Genomic DNA, 22,368 nt, shown 5'->3' with positions numbered 1-22,368 from the left:
TTTCCGTGAAAACCCACTGACACTTCACCTCAACACACCTCAATCCGCTATTTTCCCCACAGCATGTTACTTCTCCTACTTCGTCTTCTCAAAGAGCATCAGCTTGGCTGCTCAAATTAGAAATATTGGAGTTGGTAACCCTTTAATTTCCTCTTCATCATGCTAATCATCACTAAGTACCATCATGTGCTATATGATGTCAATGAGCTGCATTTATGATGGTATACACCATATAGCCTTGGTGTGTAGTAGGCTATGCCTTCTCAGTTTGTGTAAGTACACTTTATGATGTTTACACAACAATAAAATTGCCTAATGATGCATTTTTTATATCCCCATCATTAAATGATGCAAGACTGTATTGTTGAATATATACATTTATGTATCCGTGTGTGTGTACCTTTTCCCACATATCTTCACTCCCACTGTCACCTTCTTATTTTTTCATTATATTAGTTTCCTAACTCTAGCAGCTCCTTGCTGTACCTGAGAAAAATTCACAGTCAACTCCTAGACATGGCATATAAGGACCTTCATGGTCTGTCTCTGTTTCCTTCTCCAGCCTCATCTTCCATCACCATCACTGTCTTCTAGGGAGTTCCCATGACTCTGTAGGCCTTCAGTACCTTCAATTTGTTATTTAAAATATACACATCAACCTAATTTGAATACTTCATTTGTTCTTCAGGGCTGGGCATCCCATAGCTAATGCATTCTCTCCACCCCCCAACAGCAAATGCCTCCTGTATGGCCGCCTGCAAGAGTTGTCCATAGGGAATGGCAATTAAGAGCAAGGTCTCTAGAGTCCATTGGTTTGAATTCTAGGACCAGACCCAACATCAACTCTGTAATCTCTCTGAGCCCCCATTTGTTTTCTCAGTAAAATGGAGATAACACTACTAGGCCATCAGGTTATTGTGAGGACTGAAATAGTTAATGTGTATAGAGTCAGGTTCCCCAAGAGTTAGATATCTTGAGATTGTCTGTAGTCCTCATTTAGACTATAAATTATTTGAAGGCATAAATCAATCTTCAGCACATAGCTCTCACTTCATACTGAGTGAACTATTGAGTGGATTAAGAGGCCTGGGGACCAAACTGCTCTTGAGCTCAGTTTTCTCATTTACCAAATGCGTTGGCTGTACTTCAGATCTTTAAAGTCTGTAATACTTCTAACATGCATCCATTCGGCAAATATTTCTTGAAAACCAATCATGGGACACGCACTGTGCTAGACGAGAGGAAGGGAAGACTGGAGGAGCACGGTAGTCATCAGAAGACAGCACCAGCATTGTAGTCACACAGGACTGACTGTATGAATTCTTGCTATCAGAAATCTCAAACATTTGCTAAGCTGCGTCTTCAAATCTCAGTTTCCTTACAGGCAAAAGGAGATGGGTATACTTCCCCCGAAAGGATTGTGACAAGTATTTAAAAGGTTGAGTTATGTAGTTCCTAGAATATACAAGTCAATAAAATGTTGATAGATTTCCTCCTTCTTTGTCCACCTCCTCAGTCATTTTTACAAGAAAGATCTACATGTAGGTAAATATGGTATGTAACACATCATACGGGGCTAAGCGTCACTAACGGCACAATAATACAATAGTTGTGGGAACTGTATTCCTGGTTGGGGATCCAGAAGCACGTCCAAGAGTAGTACCCTTGGAGAAGTAGGTAGGAATTGGACTCAGGGAAATTCCAGGCAGTGGAAGGAAGGGGGTATGAGGCAGAACGGTGGTCTGGGTCTGCAGGTCCCAGAAGGTCCGCAAGGATTCTAGTGGCAGAGAGTGGTCTTCTGCACACACCATGGCCCACTCCATCGCCCGCGCTGGCACCCGGGTTTCCCAGTCCTGCCTCCGGAGAGCGCCCAGGAGGGGCAGGAGCGGGTGCTGTTTGGCCGCGGGAGGGCACCAGCGGCCCTTCCTGACGCCACCCCGAGCGCCTCTCAACTTTCTCAACTTTCTCTACGCCCATCTGCCCCTAGGGGCTGGAATGCTGGGCAGAGGCCCCTCCGGGGTTCCACCCGCTTTGGTCACCGCCCACTCCTCTGCGGTCCTGGCAGCTCAGAGCGACTCTCCTTCCAGCCTCTCACCCAGCCCGGGGCAGGTGCCCCCCAATCCTCGCGCCGCAGCGGAGGCGACCCTTGGCCGCCTGGGGCTGGGCCAGAGGCCAGCCGAGCCAAGGACTGAAGGGGGGCGGGGGCGGGGGCGGGGGCGGGAGCGGGGCCCGGCCCCTAGGGTCAGTCTCAGCCTCCTGCAACGGCCACGCAACTCAAGAGGCAACTGAGCGGAAGGTACAGGGGTCTGGGCAGGGGGAGAAGGGCGTCCCAGTTCCCGGGAGAACACTTTCCTCCTCTCCACTCGCTGGGAGCTAGGTCGGGTCCGGCGAGGGGTTTTGGCCGGTTCCCTCCCCTTGGACGTGGTGTCCGGGCTGCGCTGGGGTCTGGCCTGCTGGGCTCCTCCCCGGACTGCAGCAAGGGGCCCCAGGAGCGGCCTGGCAGCAGCTCTCTCCTGCTGAGGCCCTGATAGGAGCCCTTTCCCTTCCCTCCAGGTTTCCCCTAGCCTCCCCCGCGGAACAGGGGAGAGGCCTTGATGTCCCTAGGCGAGAGAACCCAGCCCAGACGCCCTGGCTAGCCCCAGGCTAGACGGCCCAGCGCGGACCTGGCCTGGGGTGCTGGGCATGGGCTGGGAGTTCTCCCAGGCCCGGAAGGTGGAATGGCGTGAATAAGGGCATGGTGTGACCCTTGGGGGCTGCTACTGTTGGGGGAGGTTGGACACTGCCCTCGAAAGTCCTTGGAAACTGCTTGGGGCATGGGGTAGGGGAGACCGGGAAGGATCCAGCCCGTGTGTGTTCGTGTGTTCGTTCATGCAAGTGTGTGAAGGAATCTACCCTCCACACTCCCCAGCTAGGCTAAAGATTTATTTTAGGGGTGTCGGCTGGGGAGCCCGGGGCACAGAGTTCTCTCAGTTCTGGCTTTAAAGTTGAGGAAGAGGTGTCAACTGAAGAGTGAGTCTTTCCCAAACTTCAGGGGAAGTGAGCCAGGTAGGAGGCCCACTGGATCTGCGGGAAAATCAAGAGAATGAGCTAGGTATCCCACATATCTTGTCTCAGGGGAGGTGCCACAAGTTCCAGGCTCCGTTCCAGCTACACTTCAGTCTCTGCGGGGGTTTGGTTGCTCCTTTTAGGGTCAGTGGGGCAGTTCCTCTGGGGTTTCCTCTCACAGGGAACTATTGTTCATGCTATCTTGGCCTTGGGCCTTGTGTCCTGGATTGGCCTGGGCTGCTTGCTCTTCTGGCCCAACCAGAGCCTGGAGGGAAAGTCTTCTGAGCTGGGGGTTCCAGGTCACTTAATTCATGTCCTTGTCCTGAAGTTCTGGCCTCTGCCTCCCACCATCTGGTGCCCGTTGCCTTGCTGGGGGATGGCAGTGGCGCACTCTTGCCTAAGTGACTGGTAGATCAGTAGTGATTGTTCTCTATCTGCACTGCCTGGGTTGGAGTTACCCCAGCCCGTGTTTACACAGCTGCATAAGTTGAACTAATGGGAGTAGGTGGGGGAGTTGGAAGAAATCCTAGTGTCAGTCACCTGGGTAGACTTCAATGAACCCTTGTTTGGAAAGGGATATGCTGACAGGGAAGATGTGCCCTGCCATCTGCACTAAACTGCACTTTTAGAAAACCTGGATGTATTCACGTGTGGTGGTACATGCCCATCATGCCAGCTACTCAGGAGGCTAAAGCAGGAAGATTGATCACAAGTTTGAGGTCAGTGTGGGCAACTTATCCAGACCCTATCTAAAATAAAAAGGGCTGGAGTGTGGCTTATTGGTAGAGTACTTGCCCAGCATGCATGAGGCTCTGATTTAATCCCCAGTACCCCAAAGAAAACCTGGATATATCCTCTGGTTCTGCCACATACTCACTGTGTAATCAGGGCCAAGTCCCTTTGCTTCTGGGTTTAAACTCCCCACCACCACAAAATGGTGATGATGGCATGACTTATCCCAAAGGAATGTGAGAATTAAAGTGGTATTCATGATAGCAATTCATCTGAGATCACAAAAATCAAACACATTTTAGTGATTTTTGTGGGAGAGGGGTTACTAGGGGTTGAACCCAGCAGCACTTTGCCATTGAACTACATCCCCAGCCCTTTTTACTTTTTTAAACAAATTGAATCAGCATCTTGTTAAGTTCCCCAGGATGGCCTTGAACTTGGCGATTTTTCTGCCTCAGCCTCCCACAATGCTGGTTTATAGGTATGCAGCAGTACACCCAGTTTACATCTTAGAACTTTAAAGAAAAACTCAATTGAGTTTTTTATGACTGTGATTAATATGGTGCCTTGCACACAGCAGGACTAGTGGTTTGAGAGGATCTCTGGGTAGTAGGTTGGGGCCCTTGGGGTCAGCTATGTATTGCCCGTTTGTCAGGTGGAGCTGGCTTTGTGGGACACAGCAGGGCAAGAAGACTATAAATGCCTTCGGCCTCTCTCCTATCTGGACACAGATGTCATCCTCATGTGCTTCTCCATTGACAGCCCCAACAGCCTGGGTGAGGACTTTGGAGAGAGCGGGTGGAGACGCTTTGGAGTCAGCCATCTTCAGAGGCTGTGGGGATGGAGTCACAAGGGCTGCACAGGCTCTGCTGGCTCCTTTGTTGTGGTATCTCCAGTGGTTGGAAGGGCTTGGGGGAGGATATGCTACAAGGGACCGGGTTTTGAGGTATGAAGGAGACCATCAGCCTCAGACTGCTATGGGAAGGAAGACCAGTGCCCACATGCTTAAACTGAGGAAACTGTTGGGACATGTCTGTACAGAAAACATACCTGAGAAGTGGACCCTGGAGGTGAAGCACTTATGCCCCAATGCGCTCATCATCCTAGTGGGGAATAAGAAGGACTTGAGGCAAGATGAGCATACCAGGAGAGAGCTGGCCAAGATGAAGCAGGTGGTGGGGCTGCCTGATGGGGAACCCTGGGGAGGAAGGTGCCCCCTGAGGGGTTGCAATCTGAGGCAGAAAGGAGCTCTCTCTTCAGCCAACTGTCCTGTGTTAAGCAGTCATAGTGATATCTACCTCCTCCTCTCCCATGTGTGTGCCCTGCTAAGAACCAGAAGGAACCTCAGTATCAAATCAGATGATCATAGAATGAAGTGACTTGTCCAAGGTCACTTGGCATTTTAATTTATTCCAGTTTATTATTCTGTCTTTGGAATTGGGGCTACTAAGATGAATAAGGAAGTCCTTGTCCACGGGAGACAGATTATGTTTCACTTAGGGTATGCAGACTGTGCCATCAGTGTACCTGGGGAGGAAGGGCATCATCAATGGCTGAAGAAAGGCTTAGAGGGTGAGGGATCTGGCTTATTCAGGGTCTCACTAAGTGGCCCACTGACCAGAGGAAGAGTTTATTACATGAAGCTGCCAGGGTATGGAATAGAGACTATCTTGAGAGGATAATTATATAAGGCAAGGTTTTAAACTGGGGACAGCAGGCAGAGGATGGGTTGGGGGGATGATGGAGAAGGTAGTCATTTAGGAGGTAGCTGACACACATTCAGGCAAAACATATGTGGACCACAGAGTCTGCAACTAGGTGGGAGAGGAGGGGCTAGTCTGGGGATAACTTTTAATGTAAACATGAGGTTTAGATCCATGCCTGGGGCAGCCGGGGCCTGGATGCTTTGTAAGCTCAAGGCTGAAGGAGGTATTTGTTATGGGTGATGTGGTGTGAGGTGCACTTAGCCAACAGCTTCCTCTGCCTTATCTTCTGTCTTCTCAGGAACCCATCGGATATGAGGAAGGCCAGGATATGGCAAATCATATCAGTGCCTTGAGTGCTCTGCCAAAATCTATGAGGGATTGCGGGAGGTTTTCAAGATGGCCACTCAAGCTGGCCTCCAGGTCCTCAAGAATAAGTGCCAGAGGGGCTGTCCCATTCTCTGAGATCCCCACGGCTCCTGATGCCCTTTTCCTTCACAGTGGCTTAGGGATCACCCACCTGCCCTTGAGCTCCACCCTTAGGACTCCATGCTGAAGGCTCCTTTTTCCAGTTTCCTCGTGCCCAGGATTGCTTCGTTTCCCTAGCCCCCAGAGTGGTGACAGGCCTGCTCTCCCTCCCTGTCCTCTGGGAGCTGGGCCTGTGGCCTGCCCTTCTTGAGCAGTCCCTCTCCCTGCTGCCTTGGTCCAGGGGTAGGGCTCTTGCTCCCTTTGGCCCTCCCCAGAGTATGGTCACACACCAGCACTTTATATACTTCTGGCTCAGAGGAGCATTTCTAGGGTAGGTGGATTGGGGTTTCTCCTTTGGGCAGGGGCCTTGTCTCTGACTGAACTTGTTGGGGGTCATGAATAAAGGCCACAGGTTCCAACACGTGTGTGGCAGCTTCCTATTTCCTTTGTCTGGTTCCTATCTTGGCTACAAGCCCAGAGTCCCATCTCTCTCTTCATTTCCAAGTTGCTTGCCAGACTGGCCCCCTGTTGGCAAAGGCAGGACTATGGTGGAAGGGTGGAGTCTTGGAGCAGAGATGAGGTCATGCCTGGCTTAGCCTGGGGGGTAGGTGAGGGGCATGGTCTCTAGTCTGGACTAAATTTAGTAACTGGTGGGTGGCTTCCCACTGAGTTTCCTCCCCTGGACATGGAGGCTGTGAGGAGATGTGGCCCTGGACAGGGTGTGACAGTCTCAGCCTCTTGCAGGTCAGCTTGGGGACACAGGAAGCTGGGCCCAAGAAGAGGAGACACGATCTAGAGGATTTTGCATAGAATAAGATTTTTTGTTTTCAGAGTTTTTCTTTCTTCCCCTTCCCCCATAACAATGCTAACAAGCAGCTTGATGTGTCATTATCCCCAGCAGTGAAAGGGGTGGAATGGCTTGGTTGTAAACACCATCCCCCAGCCTTCCTGTCCCTTAGAGGGGCAGCCCAGCTGGATTCTGGTTCAGGATTGGGTGCAGCGGGCTAAGGCTTGGCTTGGTGTGAGAAGGCAGGCAGCTGTGTCTTCAGAGCGAATTCCTCCACTGGGGCTCCACTTGCAGGGACAGGCCCCCTTTACTCTCCCACTCCTGGGGGAGGTAGTCATGACCATGGGGCCCTAGAAAGAAAGGAGGTATGGTTTGTCTTCTTTACCTTCTCTTCTACCACTGTCCCCTGCCTGGTCCACCCTGGCCTAGTCATACCTAAGATAGAGGGGCTGAGCTTGCTCAGATCTTGAAGTAAGTTCTGTCCATTCTGTAGGTCCAGGAAAGGGACACCCTGTATACCCTCTGATTTCTTTACCGAACTCCAGGAATCTGTGGGGGACAGAGGTGTTGACACACAGAGCCATGCAGGCCTGGATGAGGAGTACCAGCACAGGCTGGAGGCGAGGCCTGGGTCCTGCCACATCTGAGCTTTGGTTGCTCAAGCTCTAAATGTCAGCTCACTTACAAATAAGATGGAGGTTTTATGAAGATTAACTGATCCTGAGGATTGAGCCATAAACAGGTACTAATGAAGATACAGCTGCCTAAGCTGGGGCTTGTGGCAACCATGAGGGATTACAGGGCAGGAATGCTCACGCTTTCCAGTCGGGGTCATGGCCCAAGAGAATGGGGTTGCCCACTATGATGAGCAAAGCTTTGGCCCAGGTCACAGCCACGTTGAACCTCTGGAAGGAAGAAGTGGTGGGGTCATGGGAAGGAAAGGCCAGAGGAAGGAAGAATTCCTGCTACACCCACCAGCCCTCCAACCTTGGGGTTCTTAAGGAAACCCAGGTTAAAGAACAGATCCAGCTGCACAAACCTCTGTCTGCTTCGCACAGTAGAGATGAAGACCACGCTGCATTCTTGGCCTTGGAATTCTTCCACAGAGTCCACCTAGAAGAGATAGAGTCAGGGCGTGAGAATAGGTGGGTTCAAGGGGAACTTAAGGGATGTCTGCCACATGGCGCTTGAGCTGCAAGGAGGGTACACTGGGCAATTGTCAATCAGTGGGTGAGTGCTGCCACAGGGGACAAGAGGCATGCTCTGGAAGTACAAGCCTCAAGAGTAAAGCTAGCTCTGGGATTCGGGCCTGTAAAGTCATCAGAACAAAGCAAACAGTGTTTCAAAGAACACAGTAAATAAAAAGAGTGTTTCTAAAACTTTCCTGGAGATAATCAGCAAGTACTTGTTAAGACTATAGAACCTTGGGCCCTAACCCAGACTTCCTGATCAGAATTTTCCAAGGCAGATGTCTCCAAATCTCAAAAGAGTAGGTTTCAGGCTTGTACCTGAGGAGCTGTAAAAAAAATACTAGTGCCCTGGCTCTGCCCCCAGATATCAGTGTTAATTGGCTGGGAGGGGCCCTGGTAGTATTAACATCCCTCCAGGTGATTTTTCTCTGTATTAAGAATCACCATCTCAGAGCAAGTGTTAAGCTACTGAGGGTGGAGATGAGGTGACAATATCACATGACAAATGGGGGTAGGCTGTGGCATTTGGACTTCATTCTTAGGGCAAAGACCTCAAACCTGCCCAATCACAGTGATGTGGGAGGTTGTTAAACATGCAGGCTTCCTGATCTCATGCCAGAACTATAAGCTGGAGCTTTGAGGAGCAAGAGGATGGGGAAAAACCCAGTTCTGTCCAAGGCAGTGGAGGTGGGACAGGGACATGGGCCAGACTGAAGCAGTGGCACAGGAGCTGAGGTCTCTGATTTGGGAAAAAGAAGGGTACAAAGAAGGTGAGAGTGAATGTGAAGTAGTGAGTCACCTTCAAGTCCTTCCAGTCTCTGAAGCTCCCTGTCAAGTTTGGTGATGCAATAATGGATTTTTCCACCTGGAATGAAGGGAAAGGCATCTTTCTCTTATGCAGTCACCTCAATTCAAGAGGAACCAGGCAGGAAGGAGGCCAGAGAGCTGGGGAGCAAAGAGGGAGGAGGAAGCTGACCTCTGCACTCTTCTGAGATATAGGGCCAGCAGAGGCCAGGGCTGTTCCAGAGGTATCACCTGGGGGAGGACCCATCCTTGCTGGGAACTGAGGGCCTGACCTGCTTCCGGTAATGGCGAGATGACTCCAATGCTTTGTGGGCTCAGGCATGCTTTCCCCTTTTTAGAGGAAGGGGCCAGGAGCAGCTCAGGTAGGAGGTCACCGTGTCAGCCTCTTCAGGGTTGAAGAAGGATGGGCTATTGCACTCATGCTCATCTTTGCCCATCACACTATGAAAGATGATGGGAAATCCCTGGTCATAGGTTAGAAGAAACCCTCAACTGGACTTCCCTGCTTCCCTTCCCTCCCACTCCAAAACCCTTGCAGGCAATAAGGAAGATTAGGCCAAGGTGACAACTGGAGGGACCCCTGGTGTTCAGTGGAGCCTTTTCCTACCTTCAGTAAACAATCAAGATATGGGGGTGGGGGCCTGAGTCCTGCTCTTTCCAGCCTCACCTTTTGAGACAGACCCTGTCAGCGGGAGAAGCACTCTTGATCCACCACATCTGCACAGGCCTGTAGCTCTCCATCGTAGTAGAGTTGGTTGGGAATGTCCAGGATGATGGGATGGGACCTGAGAGGCAGGAGGGAGGGAGAGCTAGACCAAGGCCTGGATTACTTTTGTCCTGCCCTTGGGGGACAGGCTTTAGGTCCACACATGAGCATCTTGCTTCCTGCTTTCTGCATAGCAGGACACATTCACCTGCAAGCTCTCCTGCCAGGCATTGCACACCACATAAAGCAGAACTTGTGGGTCCATAGGGATCCAGTGAACAGTGAAATTATTATTATTATTTTCAAATTACTTTTAAAAACTAAGATTTGCCAGGCATGGTGGTGCATGCCTGTAATTGCAGTGGCTTTGGAGGCAGAGGAAGGAGGATGACCAGTTCAAAGCCAGCCTTAGCAAAAAGCAAGGCACTTAAGCAACTCAGTAAGACCCTGTCTCTAAAAAAATACAAAATAGGCCTGGAGATGTGGCTCAGTGGTCATGTGCCCAGTTCAATCCCTGGCACACTCCATCCCTCAAAAAAAAAAAAAAAAAAAGAAAGAAAGAAAAAGAAAAAACTAAGAAATTAGGGACTCAGCTTTCAATTTTGCCAAGGAAGGTCAGTACAGAAACAATGTATCACTTCCCATTACCCTTATTTGAGATAATATGTTAAATCCAAAAATAAAAGTAGTAATGATACAATAACATTTCCTTTCTGCAACTGTCCTATATGGTACTCATCCAAGCATTTTTAATGTCTAAACTTATTCAGTAAAAGAAGTATATAAACAGGGTGTGGTTCTGTGTGCTTGTAGGTCCAGCTAGCTATTCAGGAGGCTGAGGCAGGAGGACTGCCTGAGGCCAGCCTGGGGAACAAAGAGACTCTTAAAACAAAACAAAACAAAACAGAGCTGGCTATGTAACTCAGTGGTAGAATGTGCCTAGCATGTGTGAGAGCCTGGGTTCAATCCCCACCACTGCAAAACAAACAACCCTGCCTAGCCCTCTAATCTGATAATATGTTTATGAAAAACTATTCTTTTTCTCATTTCTCCTTGGATTGCCTGGAAATGCCATCCGAGACAGACATGAGACAAATCCTGGTGTCTGACCACCCCCATATCTAGATAATCTCAGTAGTCCAGAATAAAACCACTAGCTAAAGGAGGCCTCCGACCTTCCAGTCTATACTCCTTTCTGCATCACAGAGGCACAGAGCACCAGGAATGCAGACCACAGCCTCCTGCTGGAGCACAATGGGTACGAAGGCATGGGCTAGCAGTGGAGGGAGATGAGGGTGTGGGCATATCTGTAGTTTCATAGCAGCTTGGTTATGAACTGAGGTGATGAGCTTGGTCATAGCCATCAGGGCCCTTCTTGTACAGGGCATTGTAGGTGAGCAGCCATTCCAGCAGCGAGTACACCAGCCCATACTTCTGTGTCAGTGGGGACTGCAGCACAGGTCCCAGCTGTCAAGGGTCTCCAGCCAGCACCAGTTGCCCTCCTGGATTGCCTGTTTCCTTAACTTCCATCAGTCCTAGAAGGCAAAGGTGGTATGAGGAGAAAGGTAAGTGATGGGATCTCCCCATGCAGGGTGGCACACCTGTACCCCACTCTGAGCCGCTCACCTACTATGGCCACCAGACTCTCAGGTTCCATGCAGTGGCCAGCATCATCGATGAAGGTGTGTGTGAAGTGATCAATGGGAAACTGGGCTTATACCAACCTGGGAGGTGTCAGGCCAGGCAGGGTCATCCCCAGGCACCCAACTACCAAACCTGAATGCTCACCCAATCTGATCCCTCACTCACCCACTGAAAACCCTTCCCCATCTTCCCAGCCCACTACCCTTTTATTTACACACACACTCTCCACCTGCTGGCCATGATGAGAGTGGTAATTAAGATGCAATATTCCTGCAGTTCCTTCTTGGCAGGAAACACATACTCCCCCTTTTTCGCATCCCTGTTACAGTAGGGCTGTGGATTGTGAAGCAACATGAGGCATCAGCTTGGCTCTACCCATGCCCACCCTCACTCTGGCACTGGGCCACTTTATAGACATGGAAACTGAGGCCCAGAGAGGGTTCTCACCCACCCAAGGATGAGGATCCAAGTCTCCCTACTTTTCTGGTTTACCCTTAGAGTCTCCCAGACATCTGCCATCCCTTGACCCTCTGCACTTCCCTGACCTTAATGTCCTCAGGTACCATGTGGATGTCCCTGCTGGGGGCCAGGAGGCAGTAGATGGAGCTGGGCAGGTGGACCCAGAGCCGCTGACAGAGAAGGTCAGCACCCGAGTTGGATGGAACGCAGGCTAGGATGTGAGCTTCGGGCAAGTGCTTCACCACCTGAGATGCGGACAGGTAGAGTGTGGGAAGCAGTTTCCCAAACTCTAGTGACTCACACTGGGGCAGTGAAGCATCTGCCTCCCACAGCCAAGGGAGGCAGTGATATAAATGACAAGTTCTATCCTGGAGCCCTGCTAGTTCAATTAGCACTTTGACGTGGGACAACAACTGCAATAAAACACACAAGTCTATGAATACCAAAATGCAAAAAGTCATTCCAAGAGCCACACAGTGCCCAACCTACCCAACAGTGCTCAACAGCCACACTGACTCTAGCTCCCCACTTTTTTTTTAAAAAAAATTGTAGTTGTAGATGGACAGAATGCCTTTATTTTATCTGTTTATTTTTATGTGATGCTAAGGATTGAATCCAGTGCCTCACCCATGCCAGGCAAGTGCTCTGCCACTGAGCTACAGCCCTAGCCCTCCCCACCTACTTTTGATGGCTGCTGAGAAACAAGAACTTTCAGGGAGATGAAGGAAATCAGAATTTGGGGAAAACCGCTCCATCTGGGGGAGTCAAGGATATAGGTCCCAGGTTTATCCTCAAGCCTCACCTGCTTAATGGCCTCTACTAATGTGACAGTCTTGCCAGTGCCTGGAGGCCCAAAGATGATGTAGGGGGCTGGATGTGTGGTGTCCATAACAATGTGCTTTATGGCCTGCAGCTGCTCTGGGTGTGACTCCAGACTCCAGTCATACAGCCTGGCAGGGAGGCCGGGAATCCAAACTTCAACTTATCCAGCCAGCATCCCAGAAGCCTCTAGGACTCCATCCCCAAGCCCCACACTCCAACCAGCCCTGGAGTCCCCTGCCCTCAGTCTCACTTGAGCTTCACATCTGAGGGCAGCAGCAGGACCCCACAGGAGTCCACAGGAAAAAGCATGGACCACAGCAGCCAGCACCCTGTCAGTTCCAGGGCCCGATGCTGGACCTGCAGGGGCTGGCGGTTGAAGGTGAAGTTCACCTTGAAGGTCAGCCCATCCACAAATCGGTTCAGGAGGGTTTGGATAGGGAGAAAGGTAGAGTAGTTCCAGTTAGGTGGGCCAGACAGTAAAAAGCCAGGACCTCCCTCCACCTCCCTCTGCTCCACTCCCTGTTTCCAAGACTTCCATAAAAGCTCCCTAGGAGAGGCAGCTGCTGAGGTAGCTCAGAGTTCCCTGGAAGAAAAGCCCCTGCCCTGTGCTTGGGATCCACTCATCCTAGGAGAAAGCCTCTTGTCTCCCCTGACCTGAGGGAGAAGCCTGAAGAAGGGTTCCCCCAACACCCACCTCATGGAAAAGCTCAGTTTGACATGGTCCAGTTCCACCTTGTGCATGAAGCCCTTGTAGGTGATGGGGTCCTCCTGGTGTGTCTCAGAGGACAGAGGGAAAACAGGTGGTCCCCCCGCAGCACTGAGGGGTGGCTCTCAGTCACACCAGGAACCTACAGGGTGTGAACATAAGCAAGCTTCTGTCCCAAGCATGGTCACTGAAGGACCCAACCTCCAGGCTCTCCAGATCTCTGAGGGACGAAAACTGAGGCTCTGGCCTTCTAACCCAAGACTCAGAGAGCTGCGTTTTCCCTATTTCCCTTCCTCTCCCACCAGACAGGAGTTGTGGGGAGAGGAAGAATACAACCTTCCCAAGCTGCTCACAGGTTCAGAACTCCAGGGTGCTAGTTTAAGGCCTGGCAGCTGCTTCCCACTCTACTCAGCTGCCCTCTCACCAGCTCAGTTCTACTCTGCCTTTAAAATATTGTTAAAACTCATCTCCTGTAGTCATCTTGCCATGATCATCCTTGTTCTCTCTTCCCACCTGCATTTGTGTGGAGAAATTTATTCTCATGGGCAATTCTGGTCTAAGGTACACACATTCAAAATCTGTGTGCTAGAAAGGGGCCTAAGAATTATCCAGTCCAGCTTTATGCTTTTTAGATAAGGAACCTATGGCTCAGAGAAAGCAAGGATATTGCCCAAGATCACACAGCCAGTAGTAGCAAAGTCTAGATTAAAACCCCAATGTCCTGCTCTGACACCATTTTGGGCAAAGGATGCCCACCCTATCCCTTGCTGACCCCTCTGGGACAGGAACCATTTCATCCTTTTTCTAGGTTTGACCTGTATTTAGGAATGGCCTATAGAGGTTGGCTGACTTGAGCCTGCCCTCCCTGCACCTGATCTGAGCCCCAATCTCCAGAGTGAGCAGCCTGGGGTTCTGGTCCATGGAGTCCCAGGTCATGGGCACTGATTCCAGGTCATAGTGCCAGATGTCATGCTCCATCTGCAGCTCCTCCAGGTGCAGCAGCAGTCAGAGTTTCACCTCATAGTTCCTCCACGTCAGGGCTGTCTCCAGCTGGGCCCTGGCAGTGATGGTTGGAGGATGAAGTGGGAAGGGCAGAAAAGGGACAGATCAAGCACCCCCATGACCAGGAGCATCTAGCCCCTCCCATTTGCAACTAGGAACACACCATTAATCAGAGAAGACCAGAAGGACAGAGAAATGGATTGGGTCAGAGGCCTTGAAGAAGGGAGCCCCAACTCTTGCTTCCTCCAATGTCCTTGACCCAACCTCAGACCTGACTTGAGTATCCGCGGTAGATCTTATGGCGGAAACATTCTTCCCCAGATCTTCCTTCCATGACTCACACCCTAACCTCATTCAAATATCATTCTCTGTTCAAATGTCACCTCCTCAAAGAGACCAGGACTGACTACTCTCTGTAAAACATCACCAATTCATCCCCTTGTCCTGCTTTGGTTTTACTTTAGCATTACTTGAGTTCTTCAAAGCACTCACCAGAATATGGAATGTACAAGATAAAATAAAAGAAATGATCAGTGCTCACTGTTCCCCACCAGAATGGGCAAGGCCCATTTGGAACAGCAACTGGCAAGTGGGCTGCTCAGCAAGGGTGAACAAAGAGAGCCTGGGAGGCTGGACAGACATCCAAAGCAACAGGCAGAGGCCAGCAGGGAGAGGGAAGACGGGAGTGGGGTACTGAAGGAAAGCACTTACTTGATCTCAGCAATCTCCTTTGAGGCAGTGAAGATACTTGTTCTCTGAAGAAGGATGGGGAGCAGCTGCCTGAGGCATGGGGGTGGGTAGTAGGTCCCCAGTTCCATACTTACCTTCAAGTCATGGCCTTTAGCACTGCAGAAGTAGGGGGAAAAGCTGTCATAAACATTGAACTTGTCACCTTCAAGACTCTGGGAATGCCCCTCCGTGGAGGAGGCACAAGGACCCCTGTGATGCCATTTCCAAAGGGTGGTCGGCAGCCTCTGCCCAAGGACATGGAGCTCACTAGCTCATGTGGCTGCTCAGTCCATGGGTGGACCAATTTTGGAAATCCCAATACTTGGAATATTTAAAATATATTATTTATAATACATTTTCATTATTAAAAAAGAATCTGGCAAAAAATTATAATAACATTTTTACCATCCTGAGACAGCCAATGTTAATTTTTGGGGGTATGCAGGCTTCCAGATTAATTTATATTATATGTGTATATATATTGTTTTTGTTTTGGGGTACCAGAAATTGAACCCAGGGGCACTTTACCACTCAGCCACATCCCCAGCCAGCCCTTTTTAATTTTGGTTTGAGACAGGGTCTCAGTAAGTTGTGTAGGGCCTCACAAAGTTGCTGAGGCTGGCTTCAAACTTGTAATTCTTCTGCCTCAGCCTCCTAAATCACTAGGATTAAAGGCATGTGCCACTGCACCTGGCACCTATATATTGTTAACAAAAAGTGAACAATTATCTAACTGTGAAGGTCCTACAGTATTTTGTAACTAGCTACCTATGTCGAAAAGATGTTTACACATGAGTCCACTCGCATGACATGTCCAGCACAGAGAAATTTATGGAGACAGAGATAAAGTGAGTGGCTGCTAAGTACTAAGCAGGTGGGTGAGTGAAAAAAGGGTGGTAGCTGAAGGGTATTGGGTTTCTCTTCTTTGGCATAATAAAATGTTCTAAAACTGACTGTAATGATGGTTGCACATATCTGTGAACATACTAAAAAAAATCACTGACCTGTATGATATGTGAATTATTTCAGTAAAGTTGTTTTTAAAAAGAGAGAGATCTGGGTGCAGTGATGCATGCCAATAATCCCAGCACCTCAGGAGGCTGAGTCAGAAGGATCAAAATTTCAAGGCCAGTCTCAACAACTTAGCAAGACCCTGTCTCAAAATAAAAAGAAGTGGGGCTATAGCACAGTGGTAAAGTGTCCCTGATTTCAATTCCCAGTACTACCAATTATTTTTAATTTAAAAAGAGAAGAGAGGGGGCTGGGTAGAACATGGGCTTAGCATGCATGGTTTTGATCCCCAATGCTGTGAGAGAAAGAGAGAGAGAGGGTGGGGGGAGAGGTGTGTGTCGGTCTATAATGGGCTGCCTGATAATTCATTACACAGTGAAAATACTTCTTAAAAAATGTTTTCATACTGTCCTTGTTCCTGCTACTCTCCTGCAGTTTGCTTCCTAGGCAGAATTTTTTTTTCTGAGCCCAGAGGAGGGAATAAAGGGTCCCTTGGTTCCCAGCTCTGGGCTTTTACCAAGGGTCCACACTGTTGTGATAAGGACAGGCCAAGCCCTGTCAGGTCTGGAGGGAGGGCTTACAGGTCAGGTCTTTCTCCTTCCTCTATCCGGTTGGTCAACACAGTGTTTCCAGTGATCCAGGTGTGCTTGAAGGGAGTCATGGGCTCCAATTGTGCAGCCATAGGGCTGTGGGCGATGGCAGCCAAGAAACGGGAAATGTAAAAAGATGCCAGCTCCTTCTGAACCTGACTTCCCAGGTCCCAGCAGCTCCCAGAGCACCGTGGCTGGGAAGTAGCCCACAAATCTGGTCTTACAGTGCACATGCAACTCATAGCATTCACCTGCAGGAAGAAGGCTGAGTGAATGGGAGGGGGGAGGGAAGGCAGGGACCCTCCCACCAACATGCTGACCCTGACACTTGCCCAGCCAGACCTATCCCGAGAGGAGACTACTGGACAGCCAAAGTGTGTGCTCCAAAGCTGCAGCCCTGCTAGGACAAGCCCTGCCCACCAGAATTCTTCCCTTTGGAAAGCTACTCACCGGGGCCCAGCAGGCAGGGCAGATCTTGGTCACCATAGTAGAAGGCAAACTGGGGTTTCTGGCAGAGTGGGAAGAGGTGACTGAGGGTAGCAGGTTTGTTTCCTCCGTCCCAGAGCCTCAGGGTCAGCACCTCTTTGTGGTTCAAACCCAGGCAGATAACGAGCTGCTCATCTCATGCTTCATGGGGCCCCTGGACTTCCACGTCCACCCCATGCTTCCCATGAAGATACTCAGCCCTGGGGAGAGTGGGAGTCAAGGGTGGGGGCTAGGGCAGGAGCGGCCTGGGCTGGGGGATGCCCTGGGGAGAGTGCCAGCCATGCTCTCACCCACAGCCAAGCCCCCCACCTGCTTCCCCCATTCCTTAAGGAAGAGGCCTCCCCACAACCTGAGCAAACTACTCTTCTTGGTTAGACAGCCCCTTCCCCCATGCCCTGAGTACCCCTCACAAGCAAGTGTGTGTTCACGAACAAATACACACACACACACACACGTACACACACCTGTTATAAAAGATCTTGGCTAGCAGTGACTTATGGTGCTTGCTGATATCTGAGCTCAGCTTCATTCTCCTCTTTTCTGGAAGCCGCGAGTCAGTCCAGTGGTCCAGTTTGAAGAACCTGACCTGAGTCTTGCTGACGTAGGCCAGATTTGCCTTGAGAAGCACTCAGACTGAACCCAGAGATTCCAGTGTGTGACCGCAGTGCAGCCTCTGAGGCTCCCAGGGCAGCCTAGGGGAGGGGACTGGTCTCCCAAAGATGAATGGGCACTACTCAGGCAAAAGACGGAGGGCACAGTGAGTCAAGGTGAGGGGTGTGACCTCGCTACCTCTGGGCCATTCCTGCACCTCTGGGAGCCTCGCTTCCCTCCATTATGAAATGGGAATGGCAAGGCTTGCCTCTTTTAAAGGTTGCTGTGAGCCTCACCCAAGATGGTAGCATTGCTGCAAGCCACTTAGCCCAGCACCTGGCACATAGGAGACCTCAGTAATAGTGAGTGATGATTAGTATCACATACAGTTTGGTTGCACTAAAGTGAGAAGTGCGAGGGGAGTGGCAGGAGATAGTAGAGGTACACAGGGCCCATGATTCGGGCCGGGTTGCATAGGCCGGTACCTGATCTTGAAGTCGCTGTTATAAATGGTTCGCAGCTGCTCGGGATCTGTCTCCATGTCCTGTCCTCTAACGACTAGGAAACTCTCCAAGCACTGGCCCATCTCCTGGAGCTGCCGGCAGCTGAACATACTGGGCATCTCAGCGATGGCTACAGCCCAGGCAGGAGGGTCCGTGGAAATGAAACTGAAAGTCGCCGCTGTGGTTGGAAGTTGGCGGCCCTGCGATGAGGGTGCAGAGGGGGGAAGCCCGCTACCTCTGACCTCCTGCTCCTGCAATCTCCCTTTCCCCCACCAGGCGTCCCTCCGCAGTTCTTTCCCTACCTGAGCCTTCCCTTTGGTCTCTTCGTCTTATCCCCTCCCCGTGCGCTGCGACCCAGGTGTAGGCCAGCATGACCATCACCCTCCTCTGGGACTCCTGATAGCGGCCACCTGGGACACTGGAGGGGAGCCAAGGGAGGACAGAAGTACCCAACACCACCAACTCACCCTCTGAATGGAGGACTTGCGGCTGTGCAGCATCCTCAAGAGCAGAATCCTCAGCTTTGAACTCATCCTTCTCCTCTCCACCAGAGAAGAAATCCTTTGGGAACCAATCCACCCAGTCGGAACTACATATCAGGGGCGTCTCCTCCGCCCCATACTGCAGGGACAAGGTGGCAGAAACCAGAACACCACCGCCCGCGCCCTGACAGGCCAGGACAGACCAGGCGGTGCCATCTCACCCCACCTACCCACACTCCTGCCGCCGCCACCGCCGCCAATGCCTCAGACCTGCCTGCCGCGGCTGCCTCTGGCTCCCACCCGATTGCCGCCACAGTCACCTCCGACCTCCTGCTGCGGACGCCAGGCCGCCTGACGCCCACGCCCCGCTGCCTGCGGCTGTGGCACCTTGCTGCCTGCTGCGGACGACGCCCCCCTCCTGCTGCGGACGCCAGGCCGCCTGACGACCAGCCCCGCTGCCTGCCGCTGTGGCACCTCGCTGCCTGCCGCTGTGGCACCTCGCTGCCTGCTGCGGACGACGCCCCGCCTGCCACCGCCTCCGTTTCTGCCACCACTGCTGCTGCTGGCCCGCCTGCTGCTACCTTTGCCTCGCCTCCTGCCACTGGAACTACCGCCCCACCAGCTGCCAATGCTGCCTCCTCAGGCTCATGTGCGCCACCGCCGCTCCGCCTGCTCCCGCCCCCGCTGCTGCTGCCACAGCCACCACCGCCGCTCCATCTGCAGCTGCTGCCTCCTCCCCGCCTACAGACGCCGCCACCGCAGCCCCACTTGCCAGCGCCATCCCGCTGCTGCCTTGGCGGCCAAGGCCCCGCCTCCCACGGCCTCCGCCCCGCTTCCCGCCACCTCCGCGGCCCCACCTGCTGCTACCTTTGCCTTGCCTCCCGCCACTGGAACTACCGCCCCACCTCCCGCCAATGCTGCCCCCTCAGCCTCGCGTGCCCCCGCCGCCGCTCCACATGCTCCAGAGCCCGCTGCTGCTGCCGCCGCCACCGCTGCTCCACCTGCAGCTGCTGCCTCCTCCCCGCCTACAGACGCCGCCACCGCAGCCCCACTTGCCAGCGCCATCCCGCTGCTGCCCTGGCGGCCTCAGCCCCGCTTCCCACGGCCTCAGCCCCGCTTCCCGCCACCTCTGCTGCTCTGCCTGCTGCCGCTGCCTTAGCCGCCCCTCCACCTGCTGCCTGAGCTGCTTCTTAAGAGCTGTAAGGTAGGTGGTGCCTTGCACGTGCCCGGAATCGCCTTACTCATGGCAGTGGGGCTGGGATGAGGATTCGTGAGGAGTGCGGCCCTGCCTTGATTTTTGCAGAGCTTGGTCCCTCTGCCCTTGGCTGGGCCCTTGACCACATGCACCATGGTCCTGCCCTGTAGCGCAAGGCTCCTCACAGTGTCTCTACATTCTTCCGAGCTCTTGAGAGCACCCCACAAAAGGAGATGCTTTCTGGGATTTTGGGGAAGAACTGATTGTTCTGCTCCTCTAATTATACTTGTGGAACCAATAATTACTGATGCCTTGATACTGAGTATCCAACAAAGGGCTTGAAACTGGAACGGATTTGGACCCTACCTGCCCTCAAAACTGCTTTAAGATTAAGAGATGTCGGACCTCTGAGAAAATTGCCTCCACAGATTAAAAAAGAATAAAAAATAATTAGAAAGCAAAAATTCCAGAAACTCCTCAAAATCAAAAATTCTAGAAAATCCCCAAAAGCAAAACTTGAAATGACTACATCCTACATAACACCCTAAATGCACACAAGTGAAATATTGTGTAGGCACTCTATTGGATGTTTTATAAGTGGTCTGGAGATGATTTAAATTATATGGGAGGTTGTAGGTGGGTCCTATGCAAAGTCTATCCCATTTTATGTGAGTGTTGAGCTTCCACAGATTTTGGTATTAGGTTAGGTGGGTCATGGAACCAAACCTACACAGATACTGAGAGACAACTTATGTTGGTTCAAAGAAAATCTGATATTTCAGAAATGCAGAAAGTCAAAAGCAGAAGCCCTACTTCATTTTTGGGTCCTGTGAGGTACATCTTTTCCTAACTTTTCGTCTAAGTATTGAAATATCTATGCATACATGTGTTGGCTTTTCTACAAATATATTTATCATTTCTATCTCATCCTTGCATTTAGATATTTCCTTACCATGACAGTGATTGTGTATGACTGTGTATGTGAAATGAGTCTCATTTCTTTCTTTCTGTTTTTGGTACTGGGTATTGAACTCCAGGGTGCTTAACCACTGAGCCACATCCCCAGCCTGTTTAAATATATTATTTAGAGACAGGGTCTCACTGAGTTGCTTAGGGTCTCTTAAGATTCTGAGGCTGGCTTTGAACTCTTTTTACTCCTGCCTCCACCTCCTGAGTGGCTGGGATTACAAGTGGGCGCTTTTTTAGTGGTAACATAGAATTTCCACATATGCATGTGCCATAATTTTGTGATTGATATCCTATAGGTGAATATTTGGGTTATTTCCCAAATTTACTACTACATATAACAGTGCACACTATTTGATGAGATACCATGTGGTTTCATTGGGTCAAATGGTGGTTGCATTTCAAGCTTTCTGAGGAATCTCCATACTGCTTTCCAGAGTGGCTGTACCCATCCAAATTGATTTATTTTAAGCAAGTGTCTTCCCATGTCCTTTAAGTTTAGAGGCATAGGGTTCTGTTTCCAAGGATGTCATGCCATTGTTTAAAATTATTGTTGAAACTCCAAATATGTGTAGCTTTTCATCCACCCTTCCCACACACAAGTAAATAAATATCACAGTATCTCACTGGATCTCCAGTGCCCATACATGTTTGCAGCTAATGGCAGGGTTGAAGTTTTGTGGCAGAGATCAGACAGCACAGGCTCAGAATATTTCTCTCTTCCTCATTTCCGATCCTTTTATCATTGGAGATGGAGCCCAGCAGCCTGCTTGAATCCTTAGGTAGTGTGAGCCTAGAATATCAGTGGCATTATTTCTCCTCTCCATTAAGCACCAATAATGAAAAAGCAAATTGGGAGCACACTTATAGCATCTGCAGTAAGTCTGAAGTTTGTGTGCATCTGTTGGGCTGCAGTGATGAGATAAATCCTCTTTGTTAATATGTGACTTGCAACTTGAAGCCTCCCCAGTCTCTGGATTATAAAGCAGGTTGCTCTGTGGGCAGCCTGTCAGCCAGAGAACAAGTGGAACAGAGCAAGGGCAAATCCTGGGAATGCAATGAGCACACTGGAATTTTTTTCCTTTTCCTTTCGGTGGTGACTTTAGCTAACAGCTGCTCAAAACCTTGCTGATTCCATAAAGCCTTGCAAGCAAGGGCTGCTAGAAATGAGAGCACACTGAAGTATGTCAGCAAAAGAAGAACAAGGGACTGCTCTTGTAACAGGCACTCTAGTACTTTGACCCCTCTCCTAAAAAATATAGTTCCCAGTCAGGTGTGGTTGTGCATACCTGTAATCCTAGTGGCTCTAAAGGCTGAGGCAGGAGGATTGCAAGTTCAAACCAGCCTCAGCAAAAGCAAGTCCCTAAGCAACTCAGTGAGACCCTGTTTCTAAATAAAATATGAAAAAGGGCTGGGGATGTGGATTAGTGGTTAAGTGTCCCTGGATTCAATCCCCTGTAAAGGGCGGATTTTTTGTATATGCTAATTATATAGAATAGTGGTATATTTGAAAATGCATATACCATAACTGTAGCATAGACAAAGGGGTCAGAGGGAGAGACGAAGGGGTGCAAGGGGAGGGTACCCTGAATGAAATATATCAGTCAGACTACCATGAATCCTATAAAGAAAGAAACTTTCAAGCCTGCCACTGAACTAAGACTCTGTCTACCACCAACAGATGGAGCTTATGTCATGTCCCTTTGGCTTGGAAACAAATATTTCTTAACACCTTTCCAGAACCTAA

General features: G+C 50.6%; 2 pseudogenes; one reads left to right on the top strand and one right to left on the bottom strand.

Annotated features, from left to right (window-relative positions):
- Positions 1-1,177: 1,177 nt before the first annotated feature.
- On the top strand, positions 1,178-6,367 carry LOC144373471 (rho-related GTP-binding protein RhoC-like; annotated as a pseudogene).
- Positions 6,368-6,748: 381 nt separating this feature from the next.
- Positions 6,749-18,097, bottom strand: LOC144364781 (helicase MOV-10-like; annotated as a pseudogene).
- Between the last annotated feature and the right edge of the window lie 4,271 nt (positions 18,098-22,368).

The sequence above is a fragment of the Ictidomys tridecemlineatus genome, unplaced genomic scaffold, assembly GCF_052094955.1.
Source record: "Ictidomys tridecemlineatus isolate mIctTri1 unplaced genomic scaffold, mIctTri1.hap1 Scaffold_4044, whole genome shotgun sequence".
NCBI lineage: Eukaryota > Metazoa > Chordata > Mammalia > Rodentia > Sciuridae > Ictidomys > Ictidomys tridecemlineatus.
This window is presented reverse-complemented; position numbering and strand designations above follow the sequence as displayed.